The following is a 20,681-nucleotide window of genomic DNA, read 5'->3' on the forward strand; positions in this document are numbered from 1 at the left end:
TTATTATGAGCAAAGTTTCTATAAACATTATTTTACATGGTCCTGGCTAACACTGACTAGAAAAAAAAAATTACAAAACAGTACATACTATGACTTCATTTATATATAGTACAAAGTATGGGACAATAATGCATGGTATTAAAGTCCGGGTATTAGTTGCTTCCTGGGTGACCGGAAAGGCGCACAATGGGCCTTCTCAGGGTTTCTGGTTTTGTTCTATTGCTTAATCTGGGTGGTGGTAATGTTAATAACACTTACATTAGAAAAGAAGATTCTTGAAATCAAAGTTCTGGAGAGAAGAAGGGTTTATGCACTGGGAAGGGGACGAGAGGAGCGGATGCCCTTGGCATCCCATTCCCCACGTGTCATCTGTCCTGGGGTAACAGGAAAAGTCCTTTCAGAAGCAAGAGCTGGAGTCCCTAGCTCCAGGAAGTCCAGGATGGTGTGGGGTAAAAAATTGTGGATTATTCTACCCTGGAGACCAGAGAGGTCCCCATCTCCTCTTCCTGATCTTAGTTACAAGAACTTTTAAAGGGGGGAAGCAGAAGTGAGTTTGAAGATAGGTGGAGGGCAGGCTAGTCGCACTCCCACCGTAGTTGCCGCATCTTTGGGAAGGGAATTTCTCACCGGACTCCTGGGCTCTGAGGTGGGTATGGTTTGTGTCGGACAGTACTGCCAACATTTCCCGGCTCTCCGCTGTGACAGGGAGGGCACCTGGCAGGACCTTCCCTCTCAGGTAGATGTGCTTCATAGTGTCTACAAATCTGAAAGTCAAGCAAACTCATTCGTTTGCCTAATGTTCTAGTGGGAAGGAAACAAATGGCCGGTTTGGGGAGGTACGTAAGCACTTTCAGGATATTAGCGAACTTTCATTTCCCTTGTAACACGCTTCCTAGTATCATTTTCTTAGAAATGGGCTCAAATCTTGCTACTGGCTTTTAGTAATATCAGTTCTCAGCTGCCAGAACATTTCTTCAATTTATGAGGCTGGCAAGTTTGCCATCTCTGGCTCTGATGCTGTGATGGCCAAACCAAAACAGTCAAACAGATTGAAAGAAATTCGCGACAGTCCACCTGTTATAACCGCTGTCATCTCTTCCCTGCTCTGGGTAAGTGATGCAGGGAAACTACCAAGCACAACTCAAGACTGTCTATAGATAAAGGAAAGCTGTATGTGCCCACAAAATAATGCTCTAACACAGACTAGTCTCTCCCTCTCTCTCCCCCCTCTCTCCCTCCCTCCCTCCTTCTTTCTTTTAAAATCTGCTTTCCATATTACATCCCCAGAAATGCCTCTTTTGCTCTGCTAAGTGCAGATCTTGGGAAAATGTTAGTACCGATTGAAGCGATGGTTAAATGACTGGGAAGGTAACAGAATAGTTGGGGTCAGACACCATCAATTTTCTTGCACCTAAAATGCAGTTTCTACCAGGAAACTTTAAGGTTCCGTCCAACTCTCAAGCACGGCAGTTCATAGTAATTTACCTGGGCCTTAGGTAATTTCCCTTCACTTATTTCAGGGAGTCTCTCTTTGTGTTTAGCCAAACAAGGACTAGGCATTTCCTTTTTTATCCCTGGCTTATCGACTTTCACAGAGTTTGAGGCAAATCAAACATCTGAATTAATCTCAGCACCAGGAAGCAGCTTCTACAAGGGTTTCACGGCAGCGGCCCTTTCTAGAGAAGAGGGAAGGGACACTGGCAATGTCTTGAAAGGCCTAATTTTAGACATAGCGATAGGGACATTTCACTTCTTAAAAAGGATGGGTTCGGCGGCTTTTCTGATTCTGCTCCCGTTGAAGGACATGGTTTCTCTCAAAAGAGACTAATCTGTGAGGCTTGCTCAGGAGCACGCAGGTGGAACCGAACATCTGGGCTTTTTAGCGCAGGATGAGGCGATTTAGAAACAGAGCTCCACTGCTTTCAGTTCTTTCTCGGCAGGGGCTCTGGGAGGCATTGTGAAGAAAAAAAGAAAGAAAAGAAAAAGAAGAAAAAAAAAGAGTTGACCCAGGGATGGAAAAAGCACTGTTTCCGCCTTGAACAGAACAGCGCCAGGTAAGACGAGCAGCCGACCGGGACCTGACACTCGGGATTCTCACCGACCTATGAATACTCAGGGCTCCGAGACCCAGGCGCGAGGGAAGCAGCGGCTCTGGCTCTCTGAGCATTTCAACGTTGGCTCTGAAGAGAATAAAAGGAGAGGAAAGTACTTGAACAACCTTCCAGCACTAAGCCGGCCCTGGAATGTCCAAACAAGGCCTTGGCAGAGAGTCGATGACACGGAGAGTCTGCGCCCCATCACGCCACACTCTCGGGAGGCTGGCGGCAGGGGGGACCCAGCCATAGCTGTTTGCTGACAGTGCCCCACCAGAGTGAAACGGGGTTCCCCCTCCAGGTACAGCCCCGGTTTCACCAGCTGGCCGGCCCTGCACCGGGGCCTCACGCAAGTGTTGACTTTATGTCTCAAGAATCAATGCGGGGAAAGAGGGGGACATCTGTAATACTTTCAACAATAAAGATAAATTTTTTTAAAAAAGAGTCACTTGTTCACTCCCTTGCAACCTTACTTCTGTGGGACTCTGACAATACTTAAGCAGGTTAAGAAGGATTTAAGAAATCCCGGGAAGGGAGATGAACTGCCACATCGTCATTTTTAAATTATTGCAATTGAGCAACTGGATTGATTCATTTGCTCAGAATTTTCCATCCAGTAGCTCTGGGATTTTGTCTGTCTCTGACATGATTAAATGATCCTACTATGTGCCGCTTCCAAGGTCACCCTTGCTAACGAAATCTGCATCTGGCCCGTCTTTCCTCCATGCACAGGGAACATGGGCTTCCCCAGGATCTGCCCCAATAACTGGAGTCCTACTTTACCAGACGCCCCCAGATAGAATGAAGAGACTTTAGGGGGCTTTAAAAAGTACTTTTATACTTTACCAGGAAGAGAAAGGAGAAACGTGACTAGTAGTAACAGAAATTCGAGAGGACCTCAGAACAATACGGCACAAACCGCATTGCACGAACCACATGTCACTCTTTCATCAACAAGAGAGGCTGAGGGCAACACTGGCAGAAAGGGTGTGTCCCAGGGACAAGATGAGATCCCCCAGAGAAGAGAACCATATTCTAAACACAAAAAATAAACAATAAACTAAAAAACACTAATTCTTGACTCATCCTGGCAAATGGAGGGACAGCCCAGCAGCACCGAATGGGGAGCTTGATGCAGACCTTGTTCAGACTCTAAAGCTTTTAAAGTAAAAACGGAGCAGTGACAATGAGAATTTGAAAGGGGGCAGAAAGCTATGCCGAGCTAAACTGATTTTCGATTTCATGAAGCCCCCAAATAAGAGGAGTGTGATGAGACATGCTGAAATCAGAACTTTGGCAGGGGCTTGATGCCATTTCTTTAAGCTTTTAGGGCAGACGTGGACCAGTCAGAATAACCGATTAGACGACAGGATGTGCACCGGGGGAACAGGTGAGTGACCCGGAGAACACGTGGCTCTCATCGCTGTGTCCATCAGTTATGTCAGCTATAGGGATTGAAGGTTTTCCCTCTAAAAATGTTTCCCACATTAAGTGGATGGGAGGGGAGTGGGAGTTACAATGAGCAGGAGAGAACTATGCCTGGCCCGCAAACACTCATGACCTATCTGGATGTCATCAGGGCAGCAGGCTGTGTATCTGTACATTGCTGAAGAGAACCGAGTGGAAGCCATGCCCCTGGGGTCAGCAGCACGGCCCTCACTGATCCCACCTCCCTGACTGGGATCCGAGATGAGCCCAAAGCCAACACAGGAAGTAGCTAATATATTGGTTCCGGAAAAAATCATTTAAAAAGATTCCAATCTGCGTCATGGAGAAGGCTAGGTAAAAGTGAATATAAATAATATAAAACACCATTCTGGTTCAAAATGGCCAGGATATAATTGGGACATTGTTTTAAAATTCTGTCCACCGTCCATTGTGAAAGGGACAGTAATTAAATAAAGCTAATTTAGAGGAAATCAATCAGGCCGAGAGAGTGACTAAAGGAACTGCGATGTTGAGATTAGAGAGAGAAGACAGGGCTATGAAACCGGCCATCAAGTATTTGAAAGACGATATGAAAGAACAGCAGAACAATAGAAAGAGCACAGGGCTTTTAACTCGGACAGTTGTTATGGAACTTGGGGTTCCTTTTAAGCCTGAGATTCTGGGAAACATGTATGATGGTTTTATAATAAATCAGGTTCCAAATACCCAGGGACCACCCTTTTGATATCAAAACCAAAGAACAGGCTAGAGTCCCAGTTCCTGGGGCCAGTGCCAGCAGGGCTTCCTGTAGTGGTAATTCTAAGGAGGGCATCCAGGGGACAAGCCAAGGGTTACTTAACAAACAGGAAAGCTGGGCCGATGTCATGATGACAAGCAGACTAAAAAAAAAAAAGATGGCAGAAGCAACTAGAGAAGCCAAAAAATCAGGATGCCACAATCAGCGAGACTAGAAGGAAGTGAAATAATGGAGCCACCGTTGGAGTGAGGTGACAGAGTGATGCCAGAGTCAGGTTAAGACAAGGATCAGTTGAGGTCAGAGCCTGTGACCACAACCTAGGGATGTGCCTTGACCAGGAATGGGACCCGCAACCTTTCGGTGTCCGGGACAATGCTCTGACCTACTGAGCAACCCGGCCAGGGCATCCTTTGCCCATTTTATAATTGGATTGTCTTTTTTTTGTTGAGTTGTAGGGATTTTTAAAATATATTCTGGATATTAAACCCCCATTAGATACAGGTTTTGAAAATATTTTCTCCCCTTCTGTAGTTGTCTTTTCACTTCCTTGATCACGTCTTTTGATAAACAAAAGGTTTTTATTTTGATAAAGTGCAATTTATCTTGTTTTCTTTGATCATGTGTCTTTTGGTATAACAGCTGAGAATCCATTGCCAAGCCCAAGATAATCATTTCCATTGGTTGGGTTTCCTCTTCCTCAAATTTTTTTGTACATCTGTTTATTTTGCGTATTGGACATTGTGAATAATACAATGTAAAGCTTCTGGGTTCTGCTAACTTCCTCTGAAGAATGTTCTGTTTGTTCTACCAGGTAGTTAATGGCTTGACGTTGTACAGGACTGATTGTACACTTTTGTGGAGGGAGAATCTATTTCAGTTTTGCCTTTAGTCTCAGAGTAAATCCCTTGCCCCTGAAATGCAGCCTTCTTCCTAAGGCATGGGCCCTCTGAGGTGTCACGGGAGAGGCAAAAAAGGTTACTAATATCTTTTAAATCAGTGGGACTTGACCTCCAAATGTTGTTTAGGAGAGCAACAACAAAAGTCTCTCTTCAGCTCTCTCAGCCTTTTTGCTATTAGTAGAGAATAGCCTCTACATATACAGTTATAATTTAGCCAATGTCTTGAGTTAACATTGTAAGTGGATTTTGAGGCTCCCCAACCTGTGCCTCCTTTTTAATGGCATTTCGCCTCAATTTTATTTTTAAAGTTTTTTCAGCTTTATTGAGGTATAATTGACAAATAAAAATTGTACATATTTAAGGTATACAACATGATGTTCTAATGTGCATATACACTGTGAAATGACTGCCACAATCAATCAAGGTAATTAATATATCCATTACTCACACAGTTACCTCTTGTGTGTATGTGTGGTAAGAATTAGCAAATTTCAAGTATACAATATATTTTATATTCTAAACTCAACAGTATTGGGAAATATCTTGAAGAACCAACTCATTCAGCCTAAGACAAAACCATGTGAATTCTGTTTTGTTTTCTGTAGAGAATGCTAAATTCAAGCAGAACTTCCACGAACAACTTATTTGGCTCTTTGCCCTTTGAGTGAAAGGTATGGGGATGTTTCTGCTTCCTCAGTTCATAATGAACTTCTCATTTAGTCTCGAGATGCTGAGTTCACCCTGAAGTCTGACCACTGAGCATGACTGGGCTGTTTTAAACCGGTTAGCTAAAGCTATGGCCAGCCCTTTCTTTCCCATGGAGGTGTGAGGAGCCCCATTTGAAAGAGCTGTAGGATGAAAAAAAGCAACTGGCTCTGGTCTGCAAAATAATGTGAAATACCAATTCCAGAGTGAAATACACGCGTCAAGTTCTGAGGCAGTTAAGACTACATTCCGACAGGGATAACATCCTGAACGGTTCATACAACATGGTCTCTGAGAATTAGTATTTGTGTGTGTGTGTGCATGTTTGGCTGAATACTTAGTACACATTCCTGAGAGTAAACAGGTGTCTGAGTCACACTGCTAAGGAAAATCCTGAAGGCTGAATTTGGAGCCCTTGTCTGTTCTCATTCTATCTGGTTTGTTGCATGGAACTTTGTGTGTCAACAGCTGTCACTGGTTGTCCTGCTAAGGCTTCTTGGGAATAACCCAAGTTATAGATAATCTTTAGGACAACAGTTCGTGTTCTCCTCAAAAAAATTTCCATGGTGGTGGTTAGAAGGAGGTCTTTCCAAGAGAGCTAAAAGGGGAAGCTAAGGGAGACGGAGTCTTGCCCATGAATGGAGTCCCTCTGAAAGTGGCAACTCCTTGGTGTGTTTTTCCCCCATTAAACCTGAGGAAAGTCATATTCAGTACACAGCATTCTGCACTCCCTTAAAACTCATCACTGCAATAAAATCTACAACCCTGCACTGGTGCTAAGGGGGACACAGAGATGGGGCACAAAGGGAATGCAGACCACTACCCAGTAGGCCTTTTGTGGCTCACGTGGGGACAGCGGACAGCATCCTGTTGCAGGTCATCCAACAGCTCAAGAGGGTGGTCAGCAGCAGCACGAGTGTGGCCCAAGGAGGAACACAGATGCTGAGATACTTTGCTGACGGTGTATTACTTCTGAAAAGACTTCATTAAGGAAAATCTCTTCCCCTACAGATGCTGGTGAGAGGTCACCCTTTAGGGACGGGAGAGGAATGCAGGGCTGGTGGAGATAATTGGGGTGTGCATGTTTACATGTGCACAAAGCCCTGAGACATGTATATAGCTGTTAACAGAGTCAGAAGCAGGTTGTAGAGGGAGAGGGCAAGTCATGGTTACTTTTCCATACATATCCTCCGGTACTGATTTTTTTGTTTGTTTTGTTTTTTACAATGAGCACTTATTACTTTGGCAATTCAGAAGTACACAACGAATTTAAAAATATATTTCCCACAGCCTTTGTTGTCTTTTTAAACTTGCTTTTTATTTATACAAGTCTTTTATATATATATGTTTTTATTGATTTCAGAGAGAGGAAGGCAGAGGGAGAGAGAGATACATCAATGATGACAATCATTGATCGCCTGCCTCCTGCACGTTCCCTACTAAAGATCGAACCTGCAACCCGGGCATGTGCCCTGACTGGGAATCGAACCGTGACCTCCTTGCTCATAGGTTGACGCTCAACCACTGAGCAACAATGGATGAGCAGGCTACACAAGTCTTCTATGGGGTATTTTTCTTTTTCTTTGTGATTTCTTGCATTGCATTTACACTTCCTCTGATCACAGGTCAGGTGATTAGTATTTACTTATATTCATGTGGCCATCTCTCTGCCCTATGAAGAGTTAAAAACTGCAGGAAAATACCATCTGGGGTCTGTCAAGTGAGGTATTTAAAAGCCCTACTAGCAGGGCAGGATAAAAATGAGAAACATTTAAGAAATGGGCAGATCTGATTAAATTTGATGACTGGGCCATGTGTGCTCTAGGTACTGTGGGGCCCAGAGCCCTGTGAGGGGCCAGAGCTCCCTGATGGAAAGTCTTGTTCTAAGGGCGGCCTGACCTCCCGTCAACTCAAACTGTTTATGACCTGGGGCAGAAATCAAAGTGAAGAAGGCAGCTGGACTCAGAAGTCGGCACGGAACACGTGGAAAGTGCTCCAACTACACGTTCTGCGGGCGGCATGGCCGCCTGTTTCTCAGGCCACGCGCGCAGCTGCAGGATTGCTGAGACCCCCAGATCCGGGCCGAGCGTTTCCCTGCTGCTGTCATGACCCTTCCTATCCGGCCTCTCTCCCTTTAATCTTCCTTTCCCATAGTTTCCTTTCCATGTTTCCTTTCCTTTTCTAATTTGGTATTCTCTCTTCCTCTCCCCTCCAGCCCCCCATGCCCGAAAGTGTTAGTGTTCCCCCTCACCACTGCTGTCATTTGGTCCAGCCGCAGGCTTTGGCGCTGTGCCTGGGGATGAGTGGAAAAGTCAGCGGGCACCCCTTTCAAACCTGTCTGCCTGCGAAGTCACCAGTCCTCCCCATGTCAGGCCAAAGAGCACTTGTGGGCATAGTCACCCTCTGTGAGCTGAGGGAGAGAAGAAGTATGTATGAGCCTCATACCTGCAGCACCCTGGGCACAAGTGGGGAGGAACTCTGTTCCTCCAGTCACACGTGGATGGGTATGGCTTCACAAGCGCCCATGGGGTCGATGGCAAAATGAAGGAGAGGACAGGAAGGGGTAGGGAGAACGTTAAACACCATTTTGGGTTCAATCCCTCACTCTAAAGCTATGAAAATGGGAATCTGGAAAACTAAAGATCCCCAAATCTCACAGCTGGGTCTCTCTGAACCTATAATGTCGGCATGCTAACCCCTAATCAGCTACTATTTTACTCTAAATATAAAAGCTGTTTCAGCGGCGGCGGCTTTGATAACCCAAACTATGCAGTAAGACATGTGAATTTTTATTAGACAACAAGAGACACTAACCACATTCATCTCTTTTACTCTCTATAAAAAAACTTAAAAAGTGCACAATCTTATCTCCTGATTTTGCTTGGCAAGGAACTCCAGCTACGGTTACTTGCCGATATGTTTTGTAACATTAAACTGCTGATGAGTCAGCAGAGTATGGGGGGAATTTTTATAAGCTGAGCTGATTAAATGACCTCCCAATCATGCCTGTTATCTAGCACTATGAGTGTAGGAACGAAGGGCCGTAAATATAAAATAAACCATAAGAGCTGTTAGGGTCGCAGTAATACCCTTTTCCCAAATACTCTGGCCACGTGTGAAGAGAACAGAATCAGCTGTCTAACGCTAAGGCTTAACTAGCCGAGTTACGGCAAACTGTCGACCCCGAGCTGCTCTGGGAGCATGAATCGGTCCGTATGTCTTCAGTCCCTGGAATCTGAGTGTACACAGTCTGTCTTCAGGGGAAGCTCACAGATGACTCATAAGTGAATCCTGGCGGTGATGTGTTATCAGAACGGGCAATCGCCGGAGGAAATACTGACAATCACACGTTCGGGACCTCTGGAAGGAGCAGCTCGGAGTTTATCTCCCACTGCCACTGCGGCTGAGCCGTGGAGGAGGCTTCCTGGGCCGGGGACGTTTTAATTGGGTCTCTGGGGATGGGAAAGACGATAATAAATGGAAGCAGAATTTTGTAGGAACACATCCAAAGTAAACTGGAGACGTGCACAGCTTTCCCATTCTTGCTGCCTTTTTTTTTCTGAGCAGAGACTGTGTTGATGTGAATGAATATTCATGCACCAGGGGAAAGAGCTCTGTTAACCCAGAGCTATGAAGCTTGGTCTGTCCAAAACCTGCAGGGGGACATGCCATCTGTGTTGACTTGCTTGGAACCAGGACACCACACAGAGCGAGGGGCTGCATGCAGGCCGCAGATGACAGGAGGAGGGACGGCAGCCCACAGGGCTCGTGCTCCTCAGGAGTCAGTCACTGGGATGGGACCATTGTGTCTGCCTTGTATGACCGGAGTGTTGTTTGGGACTTGCAATCCATATCCTAAAGCAAAAAACCTCCTTTTATTCAGCAAATATTTTTGAGCCCTTGCTATGTGACAAGCCCTGTACAAGTCACAGGAAATAGTGACGTGTCAGATGCTATAGGCCCTGCCTCCATTCAGTAAAAGAACGATGCATTTTTCACAGTGACATCCGTGCTATCGGTTGCAGTGAGGTGCCTTTTGGTCCCATAGAGAGACTGATGAACCTGGGGTGGCCCGGAAGGGTTGTACCAAAGAGCTGCCCTTTGAACTGGCTTTGAAAATGAGGATGAGTTTGCTACGTAGAAAAGCCCAAGGGAAGGCATTCCAGCTGGTTCCAAGCCACAGCCCGGAAACGTCATGAGATGCTCTGGGAGAGGGGTATTCTGTGACCAACCTGCCCGGTGGCTGGGCAAGGTGGGAAAGGGGGCTTGTTGTGGTAAATGAGTAAGTCAATACACATAGAGCATCTACTATAGTGCCTTGCACATAAAAATAAATTATCAACATCACCCATTCACGGAGACAGCAATGTCTGTCCCACAAGGTTTTAAGGACTAGTTGGGAAAATGTACTTAAGTCCATAGCACAGTATACTTGGAAAGTGGGATTTTCCCACTCACAAGCTTGAGCATTTGAGTATAAAGATGCACCTTACATGCTGTCTGTCTCTACCACTGTGCAGCGTGTGATGAGTGGAACTAACTTAGAAACTGTAGGGCCATACTTTAACCGCATTATTTTTAGGCCTTTCTGTGCTATCTCATGCTTGGCATGCTGGGAAGCTATCTGAGAAGCATGTTGTTGACAGCACACTTAGTGCTGACAAACACCACTGTCAAAGGAATCTCAGTGTGGGTTTGAGCCAACTGGCGATTGTGAAATTGGAGGCGAGATGCCCAGCAGTCTCCATGGTCAGATACGCGCTGCCCCGAGGAGTTCTCCTCCTCCTGCTGCATCCAACTAGTAACTCACAACCTTACTTCTCCCTGAGCACAGATATCAGGGAAGGTAGGTTAGAATGACCTGGAGTAGCAACCAACCCCAACAGCTCAGAGGCTTAAAAAAAGAACCTGTATTCCTGGCTGATGTTTCACAACCATTTGAGTGTAGTGGGGTCAGGGTGGGGGGATTCAGTTTATCCTGGTAGCTCAGAGACCAGTTTTCACTTTAATATCATGTAACCAACTGCCCTACAGAGGACACATCAGAGGGGATCGTGAGACCAATCAGCAGCACTGCAAGCAACAGATGACAGTGGTATAGGCTAGTGTTGCGGTTAGAGAATAGCACATGGATTAAATGTATTCAGGAGGCAAAATAATAACTGATTGGGCATGGAAGACAGGGATTAGACAATTTAAAATTTCCTCTGGAGTTCCTACAAAATAAGGAATGATGTTTTATGAAATTATTCATTCATATCAATTCATTCAACAAATGCTTCCTGAGTGCTGGATATGTCTAAGGCACAGTTCTGTCATAGCGCGCTGGTATCATGTTAGCTAAACTAAAAAGTGGTAGCCACTGACCTGGTTTAAGTGCGACATCAGAAACATGGATCCCCGAGGGATAACTAAGAGTTCCCATAACCCTGGGCTAGAAGGAGGAAGTATGAAAGTAGTCTACCTACTGTACCAGTTTGAGGACTGGAGTGACAAGCAGCAGACGGATGGCCTGCACCAGCTGGCCTCTGACATGCAGATATTCTAAAAATAAAACATGCCTTCCTAAAATGAAATTTTTAAAGAGGTCAATGACTTCAACTTTGTCTCATGAATACTTAGATCAAATCAAGAAGAGTTGGTCATGCTGAGGACAGACTGATGACTGATTTCAACTTGGAACAGTTTCCGTTTGAATGAGCAAGACTACACAGCAAACGCTTATTTGGAGAAGACTATCAGGCTAACAATTCAAAGGGAAGATTGAAATAAATGTCTCGTAACATCTGACTATCAACTGGAAAGCAAAACTTGCAAGTATAAACCCAGCATAACAGCGTGACCCTGTGATGGGTTCCTCAAGGAGACTCAGTCATCTTCCAGTGCATGCTGTTGCTTTCAATGCATATTGTTGATTATTGGGCTCTTCAAGGGATGAGACTGCATATGGAGCTTGGTTGTGGCAGGTTGGACATTTGCTAGCAGCCATGACTGGATCAGTGGTGGTGAGTAGGAGTCCACATATGCCCCCCACACAAGCCTTAGTCACTGTCAACATGTCCAGCCCATTGTGCTGGCACAGGAGTGGCTGATGACAGAGGCTGGCTGATGTCAATGGGCTGAGTCATTCTGTCTCCTTGGTTGTTCAGTGCTTCTTTCATGATGGGTGGTCTCTCTTGGGTGTTAGGACGTGATACAAAGATCTTCACATTTCCTACCTGCTCCCTTAGGTCATCCACATGCCTATTCTCCAGGTGTTCTTCTCTCTGATCTTCAGGTATTTCTCCCTTAAATGATAGGTGAGCTACTCACCATTGCCCTTTGGTCTATGTCTGTTCTCATTTGGGGTCACTTCTTCTACACAAAGAGAAGCATGTGTTCCACAAAGCTCTGCCCATTGTGAGCCTCACCCCTCACTGCTGAATGTTGGGGCCACCCCTTGACGGAAACCCCACATTTCTATAAACCAAGTCTGACCTTTCTTCATCTCCACCAGCTTATCATAAAGGGAGCATCCCCTGCTGCAACGTGCCACAATCCCTGGCTGTAGGTATAAGGCACAGATGAGGTCCCAGGCAACTGTGTTGGATGATGCATGTGTCTGGGACACATCCTTAGGTAGCTGTCTTGTGTCCTCTGGCCCAGGCTCAGGTCTGCTTCAGACATTCCGTTTCCATTCAACAGTGCACTGTGGCTGGGCCCACGTGATCTTAGGACTTGATGATTCTAACAAAATTCAACACACGAGTGGCGGCTCTGGCCACGTGGTCATGTGTTGCCTCATGGTCAGATCCTCTGTCACAGATCCTCTGTGCCTGGTAGCATGGCAGAGGCTGTTTTCTGCATGCTGTGTAATTCTCCCTCCCGGTTCACCCATGCTCTCACTCTGGCCTACAGCTCTACATTAAGCTTCTTCCAGCTTCAGGAGAACAACCTATCCCAATAGCCGGAAGGGATATGGTACAAATTTCTCTTTCCAACCAAAAGAAGCAGATACGTGGTGAGCTTTTTATTAGATGGGTAAAACACAGACCTCATATTTCATACTTGCAAAGGAGCTGGTCAGTTTAGTAGTATTTCAATGTTTCGCTATTTTCAATTAACACAGAATTTTAACTTTTGCACAATTAAATTCATTTTACATAGGTGTCTAATACTGTTTTTTCTTATCTCTTCCAATCTCCCCTTCCCAATTCCATTATGTACCACCAACTCCGCCATTATCACCATTATACATATTTGCTAGAACAGGTCTGAAACTATGGTTTTATCCTGATTTTTATGCTTCGGCAGTTAGAAGCGGGTTCATCATTTTGTATTTAACATAGACACTGTCATGATAATTTGATGTTACTGGTTAGGCGGTATTCTTTTCTTTGCATGTCTATGGTATGATGGTTGCCATAACAACAGAACCATGAATTTTTAACAGATTGCTGATGCTTATGAAAAGCACTTATAGGGCAAACTTTCAGAAGAGAGCTATAGGTTCAATCATTTCGATTGTTGGGTATTTGTGGGAATACAGGCTGTGATTCTAGTCCAGGAATGTGAAGGCAGTCATTAGTCTGTCAGTGAGGGCTGAGTGCCCATGGCTCTATTCCAGGCTTATAAACTCTGAGTTATTTTGTACGATTTGATGGAATTCCCGTGATTCAGTACTGACTGGTTCCTGCTCATGGGGGATAGTCAGGATCTCCCCACATGCTCTCTGAGGATTCTAACAGGATAAATGAGAAGAGGGATTCTGTTATAAGTAGGCCTCCCAAAAAAGATGATTATTCTAGGAAAGTAGGGACACAGAATCACTGAAAAATCCTGGCATAAAAAGGTGTTTCTTGTTTTGTGATGACTCTGAGGTTCTATTATGTACCAAGGTTCCCATGCATAGGGTGTTGAGTGCTAATGGACCAGCAAGATCACTTGTTGAGAAGGCAGACTACGTGATTTCTCAAGAGGCAACTTCATGTCCCTTTGCCCCCCCATCAGTTACTGATAATAGTCGTGTGGATTTATTGGATACTGTAAAGCGTGTTAAGTAATTAGATGTCTTATCCTGGTCAGTAATATCAGGGCTCTAAAAAACCATATGTTTTTAAGTGATCAAGTGTCTGTAAAATATTCCAAGGAGATCAAAATTTTGTCACTGACTTCCTGTAGAAAGACTAAGACGCCTTTATTTTGAATCTTCTATTGTGGCTGGCAGAGGAGGAGGGAGAGGAGGAAGGGGAACAAAATAAAAACCTTTGAATGTTAAAACTTGTTACATTTATTATTTCGATGTCAAAATCACTGCCAGTTATTTTAGCGCCTAGTAGCTCCTCCTCACTGATGCTGAAGATTCGACCGCAATCGGGTGGTACCTCCTACCTTTAGAATCCCGGAAGACCTATCAAGCAGGGAATCTGTTCACGTAGAGAACAGGGAAGTTTGGAGCAGGGGAATGGTGTGGTCAGATATGTATCTGAGACAGGAGTGTAGAGAATGGACTGGAGGGGAGGCCAGAGGCAGGGCCACCAGGTAAGAGCCTGGCAGATGAAAGAGGACCCCGGATGAAGGGTGGCGGCAATACTGCAGAGGAGCAAGAGGGTTCAGGGAAATAATGGGATTAAAAAAAAGGGGCAAGGTATCCATGGAAACTGCCAGAGAAGTGAAACCACCAGTGAGCCTCCTGTGTCTGCTTAGGCAGCACTGGGAGGAAGAGCAGCATCGACTGAGGTGGAGAAAACAAGGCCAGGTGCCTGGGTAATCCAAGCTGGAGGCATTTACAAGGTGACTACAAGAACAGAGACGGTAGACACGCCGACCGCTATATCCATGGGCTCCACGCAAGGACGGGCACAGATGTGAGCAGAGAGAACTGCCAAAGATAAAGCACTGAATTTAACAAGATTCGGAAAAGGTTTTTTTACCATGTTAGGTAAAAGGCTCACCACTGACTTACTACCATTTCTTATATGAAAAACGTGATTCAGTGCCACTCACGATACGCGTGTGTTAAGAATACGCTTATAATAACGAAACTGAAAAAAACAGCACTAATAAAAGTGGTCATGGCCCAACGGAGCTAACTTCCCAAGAGTGAAGTTCTTGTGTGTTTGGACAGGCTGGCTGGCCAGTTACTCAAAGAGAGGTGAGCTCATGCAGGGCTGGCAGTGGACGGCTACAGATCAGACACATTTCCTGGGAAGATGTTTTAAGTATAATTGTTCGGGCCCTTACTCCAGTTAAATAGAACCATGTGGGTGGGCCCAGGGGGAAGAATTCATTAACAGCTCCTCAGGTGATTCTGAGGAGTAGCCACAGCTGAGCCCCGGCACAGACCCTCTGTGTCAGTTTTGGGTTCATTGGCTGATACGCAAAGGACTTGGCTGGCTTTCTCTAGCTTTCTCTTCCCTGGTTTGATTCTATTTATGCCCTAATAAATATTTCGCATGGGGAACTGTTTCCTTTCATTTTCCACGACATACACTTTCCCTTACATTGAGAAAAATAATTTCTTTATTCATTATTTAGTATCTATGTCATTAGACTCTTTTTCCCCCTGACAGCCCTTCACTTGCCTTCCTTCTCAGCTGACACTGAGGTTTTCTTTATAGACTTAGACCCAGAGACATGCTATGGGTTAGGGTTGAGCATCTGTCTTGCGTACTTGATGTCCAATACAATGGATGGAAAACTTATTTTTGTCCAGTCTGGGAAGGCCAGAGGAATCTGCCTCAGCAGAGTTCAGAGTCTTGTTCAAATGATAAATAAAGCTTTCAAGGAGGAAACTCGTTTTCTCAGGATTAGCACAGTTCCCAGCCTCTGATGGACAACACTGACAATATGCACAATCCAGTGCCTCGAGGAGAGGCATTGTGATGCAAAGAGCGTCAGGATGGGAGCTGTGGGATCTGATTCAACTCCAGTCGGCTGCTTGCCAGACCCTGGACCAACGCCTGACCTTCCTGGGCACACTGGTTTGAAAGACTGAATGGAGGCAGCTCTGCAGTGAAGGCAGGAGGTCTGAGCTCAGGCCTCATCTCCTCTCCTCGCAGGCTTCGTGACTTAGTTCAAGTTACTTAACCTCCCTGAGCCCATTGAGGATAACGCCAATCTTACCTCACTGGATCGTAAAAAAACTAAATAAGATAATACAGAATGGGGTAGGAACTCAGTAAATGTTTGGGGTTGTTTTAAAGCATATTGTGGTAGGCAGTTAGACAGACATGAGCAGAGCAAGGACGATGGGCCAGGTACAGGTCACCAGGAAGGAAAGCCCTGGGTGCCTAGTAAAGGACCACTGTAGGCTGGGGCCTAGTCCCCAGGGTGACCTTTCCTCTCCTAGCATATTGCTGGTCACTTGGTTTGAACCCCCTGACTTTTCCTGCCCAGAGATGACATCTAGGCCTCAGTTGTATTTCAGCTCCAGGCCCAGAAAAGGGAAAAGTCAGCCACAGCTGACTTCAGGACCAGTTGCACTGAATGATGGCCCTGGCGCTGACCAATCAATCAGTGGAGACCACAACCCTGAAAGGACACACCTGGAAAACTGCTGAATATTACAGTGAGATCTTCCCCTGGGACCTCCTCCCTTAAAACCATTTGGAGAGAGGACCCGGAGCTCTCCCTCCCAGAAGCATGAGTGTACCCAGTCTTTGCCTTTGCCTTCCCTCCTTACCCCCCCAGTCCCCCCTCGCCAGGCACCTTAGCATTAGCTTCCTCTCTCCCAAGCCCCCAAGGCCTTTCCTTTGCCTCTATAACTTGTTTCCTAAGCCAATTTCTTCTAGAAACTACTTCTTCTACCTCTGTAATTTACCAAATAAATGTTCTTTTGCAGTTCAGGCCTTGGCTCTGAATTCCTAGCCAGAACCCAAGTACCGAGGTTGCTGATCCCCCAGGTTTGGTGTGACCCCCACAGGACTAACACCCGGTGCCATTCCTACTGCCTACAGTATGACTTTGTGGCACCCATGGAATAATTAAAAGAGAGCAGCACTGGAGCCAGGGACGACAAACTGTCACAGCTGTGTGGCTTCTGGTGAGTCACTTCTCTGAATTGGTTCTCTACCATGAGGATTAAATAAAAGCATTATGTATAGAGACCATTTCCCTTGGTTTCATTGGTACACAGGAATAAATGAGGTCGATTTAAGAGTATTATTTCACTAGCTTTTGCCCCTTCCTGCTTGCCCCTGACAGCATCCACCCTTCATGGTGACAGGGGCACCATCTATCCAACCATACCCCCCAGCCCCCCGCAGTGAGGCAAGGCCACAGGACCTCTGATTGTTGCATTGTCAGCTGGAGTGGTGTTTGCTATGACAACGTAGCCTCTCCCGACTAACACACCCATCTTTCTGCCTGCAACCTTTCTACAGGTAAAGTGAACTTGTACAAGTGCTAGTGAGTGTATCCAGTTACCATGGGACATCCAGCAGATCTGCAGTATCTGCTGCCTCCTACCAGGGGCTCTAGTCCCTGGCCGGCCCAGCTCCCTCAAGGTGCTGACACTATTTGTTGGATTGTGATTAACCGGGAGCTTGCCTCTCTCCCCATAGCTTGTTACACTGCATCAGGGGACGGCCAGTGCCTCACTGAGTCTTAGTGGCACTGCTCTTTAAAGCATGCTCTCTCTCACTTTCACCTGGCTCTCTCCCAGGCCCAGACAAGGTCCCTGGGCAAGGGATGAATCCATATCCCCACGAGTCCCCAGAGGATGGGGTAAACCCAGAATCTCTCCTCTCTCTTTTCTGGAGACTCAGGATTTGCTGCTATGTGAGGTGTGTGATACCTGCTCTTTCTTCCCTTGGGGTGAGCTGTTTTTCAGAAGGATCCTCAGCATCTTTATGAAAATAGATTTGTTCGAACCTGTTCAAACACACCTGAGCTGCTTAAGTGATCACTTAGCCTCACGCTGAGCTGCCCGCTCCTGCTCGAGAAGTACCATAAGCCAGCCAGAAAAGGACAAGTACCATAGATCTCCCTCATATGTGGAATCTAAGGAACACACTGAACTACCAAGCAGCACAGAGACACTCACAGAGAGCAGGCTGACGGCTCGGGTGTGGGGTGGGGTGTGCAGGGATTGAGCAAAAAAAGAAAAAAGAGAGAACTTATGGACGACTGTGGTGATTGCAGGGGATGGGGTGGGAGGGGGTGGAGGTGGAAGAGGGCACAGGGGATAAACGGTGATGAAAAAAATAAAATACGTTGGCATATTTTTTGGCCAGAGAGAAGGAGGGAGAAGTATCAATCCAAAAATACCCACGGTGCCCGGATATGGGGTGAAGGGAGCAGTGGGCAGCTTGCCGGTGAGCTGCGTCTCGTCTGGAGACTCAGAAGCTCCCCCTCCTTCACCTTCTCTCGCTTTCTGATTTCACTGCTGTTGGGATTAATTTGCCTTCATCTCACTGCAGAGAGGTGCAGCCCTTCCTGGCCGTGGGTTGGATTTATTTCCCTACTTGATGGGAGTTGAGGCAAAGACTTGGTCTCAGTGTCTCACATCCGCCCCAACTCGCCCACACCAGCATTTAAACTTGGTTCTTTCATGTGCTGATAAACACAAGTGTTAAGGAATTTTCTTTCAGTTTTCATCAGATCCGAACCTTTGGACATTTTGAATTCCACGAATCCGGGGAACTTCCAGTGAAAAATGGGAGCTTCTGATATGGCAAAGACTTTGAAAGGGTTTTGGCCTTTTTTTCAAGGTATCGTCCTTCCCCAGAGGTGTGGCGCCCCAGACTCCGGCTGAGCTAATTTGTTGCTATTAAAAGTGAATTGTTTTATTTCCTTTGGACAATACCAATGGGAATTTTTCCTGCTACATTTAAGTGATAAAAATCTAAAGACAACAGGTCCCGGTGAAACAAGCATTTGGGTGTTACTTCTTCCTTGGTTAGGAGAATAAACAACTCCATTCACAGACTACCACTAATCAAACTACGACTACAGAATTCAGAACTCAGTGGCAGTAACTGTAATATGACATTACTTTTCCTAACATTTTTCTGGCCTTCTTTGTGGGCTGGAAATTTGATTGCAAAATGAAAGCTTAATGATAGACCTTTGAACTAGAAGGAAACTTATTTAACCCAAACACCTCATTATATATATCAAAGAAGAAACTGAAGCCCAGAGCTTTATAGCATTGACCCAAAGACACTAAGGCGAATTTTGTTGTTTCCATTTCATCATAGAAAAATAGCTGTTCACAGTATGCACTGGTTTATGCTGTAAATATTTACATCCAGGCAGATCATAAGGATTTCGCAAACACTGTACGTGTACTATGAAGACGTGCATATGGACAGATGCCCGCAGGCACTGTCTGCTCCGTTGTCGCAGCCGCTCTCTGACTGGAATGGAAGGGGTGCCTCGTGCTTTGTCCCATTGCCGTGGACTTCTGGTCCCCAACAAGACATTCCTCCTCATTGTGCTTTGCAAACTTGGAAATTCCCAGAGAAATTCCCAAGCCGGCTGAGCCCTCGTGGAGGGAAAGGCCACCGAGTGCAGAAAGCAGCACAGGGGAGCCAGGCTGGTTCCGAGGCTCCCAGGAGGCTGAGATGCGGCAGCGTGAGCTCTTGGTCACACACGCTGCTTGTCCTCGGGGCTGCGCCTCTCCTCTGTAATCAGGCAGTGAGCATCTGTGAATAGCCGGTCTGCTTGGTGCTGTGGGGTCTGCTTGAGTGCTGAATTCTAAAGCACTCTGTACAGAGCCTGCCCTCCCAGGGCCCAGGACTGAGCAGGAACAGAACCAACATACTTGAGCCACAGGGTTAAGCAAGATGGTCTTTAGTGACTGTATGTGCTGGGCTGTAAGCCTTGGAAAATGGGTTGCAGAGGGCACAGGGGGCGGGCTCCCACTGATTCAGGAATTTTCCATTTGCCATTTGAGTGCTGTTGTCTGGGTGTTCTCTTTACAACCATCTGTCAAACTGTACACATAGCTGAATTTACTATTGTTTATGACTCACAATAAAAAAGGCAGAGGAGAGAAAAGGAAGGAGATGAGTAAAGCCTGGAATAACTCGGACAAAAACCTGTGGAGGAAATAGGACTCCATGTGGGCTTTGGAATTGGCCCAGAGGAGAGAGCAGATCATAAAATGCAGCTGTAGCCTTGGCCGGTGTGGCTCACTGGTTAGAACCTCAGCCCAGGGACTGAAGGGTCCCACTTTGATTCCGATTCCAATTCCGATTCTTGGCAAGGGCACGCGCTTCGCTGGCAGGGTCAGCCCCAGTCGGATCACATGCAGGAGGCAACCAATTGATGTGTCTCACATCACATCGATGCTTCTCTTTCTTTCTCTCTCTCTCTCCCCCTCCTTCCACTCTCTCTGAAAAGCAATGGAAAAATTATCCTTGGGTGAAGATTAAATAAATAAAACGCAATTGTAACACATTTGGGAGGTTGCAGGGAGGGAGGGTGCTGATGAGAGTGGGTCTGGAGTTGGAGTTGGAGTTGGGGGTGGGGGTGGGTGGGGGTGCAGTAGCTAAAATAAAGCTGGACAGTTTGAGCGTGAGGTGTCAGAGGCCTGGAGGAGAGGAACCTGAGATGGAGGCAGAGGAGTCTCGCCTGATTCAGTAAGGACACTGATACATTGTGGGTTTTAAATTAGGTGACAGACTAATGACAGGGGCGTGGAAGGGAAATTTAGTGTGGCTGTGGTGAGCCTTTTAGACTAAAATGGGACCCAAGCTGGAGTGAGGAAGGGAAGCAGAAGTGAGGGCACCTGTCAGTGAGACGGGACGAAGGGAATGCGAGAAACACCAGAGGAGAAACTTCGCCGAGTGTTTTCTAATATGAGACACCACA

The 20,681-nt window shown here is 46.1% G+C and overlaps 1 long non-coding RNA gene across 1 annotated transcript in view; it reads right to left on the bottom strand.

Annotated features, from left to right (window-relative positions):
- Positions 1-20,681, bottom strand: part of LOC107530681 (uncharacterized) — a 35,893-nt gene that overhangs the window by 8,908 nt on the left and 6,304 nt on the right. The window lies entirely within an intron of this gene.

Source organism: Miniopterus natalensis, chromosome 19 (genome assembly GCF_054644295.1).
Source record: "Miniopterus natalensis isolate mMinNat1 chromosome 19, mMinNat1.hap1, whole genome shotgun sequence".
In the NCBI taxonomy this organism is placed as follows: Eukaryota; Metazoa; Chordata; class Mammalia; order Chiroptera; family Miniopteridae; genus Miniopterus; species Miniopterus natalensis.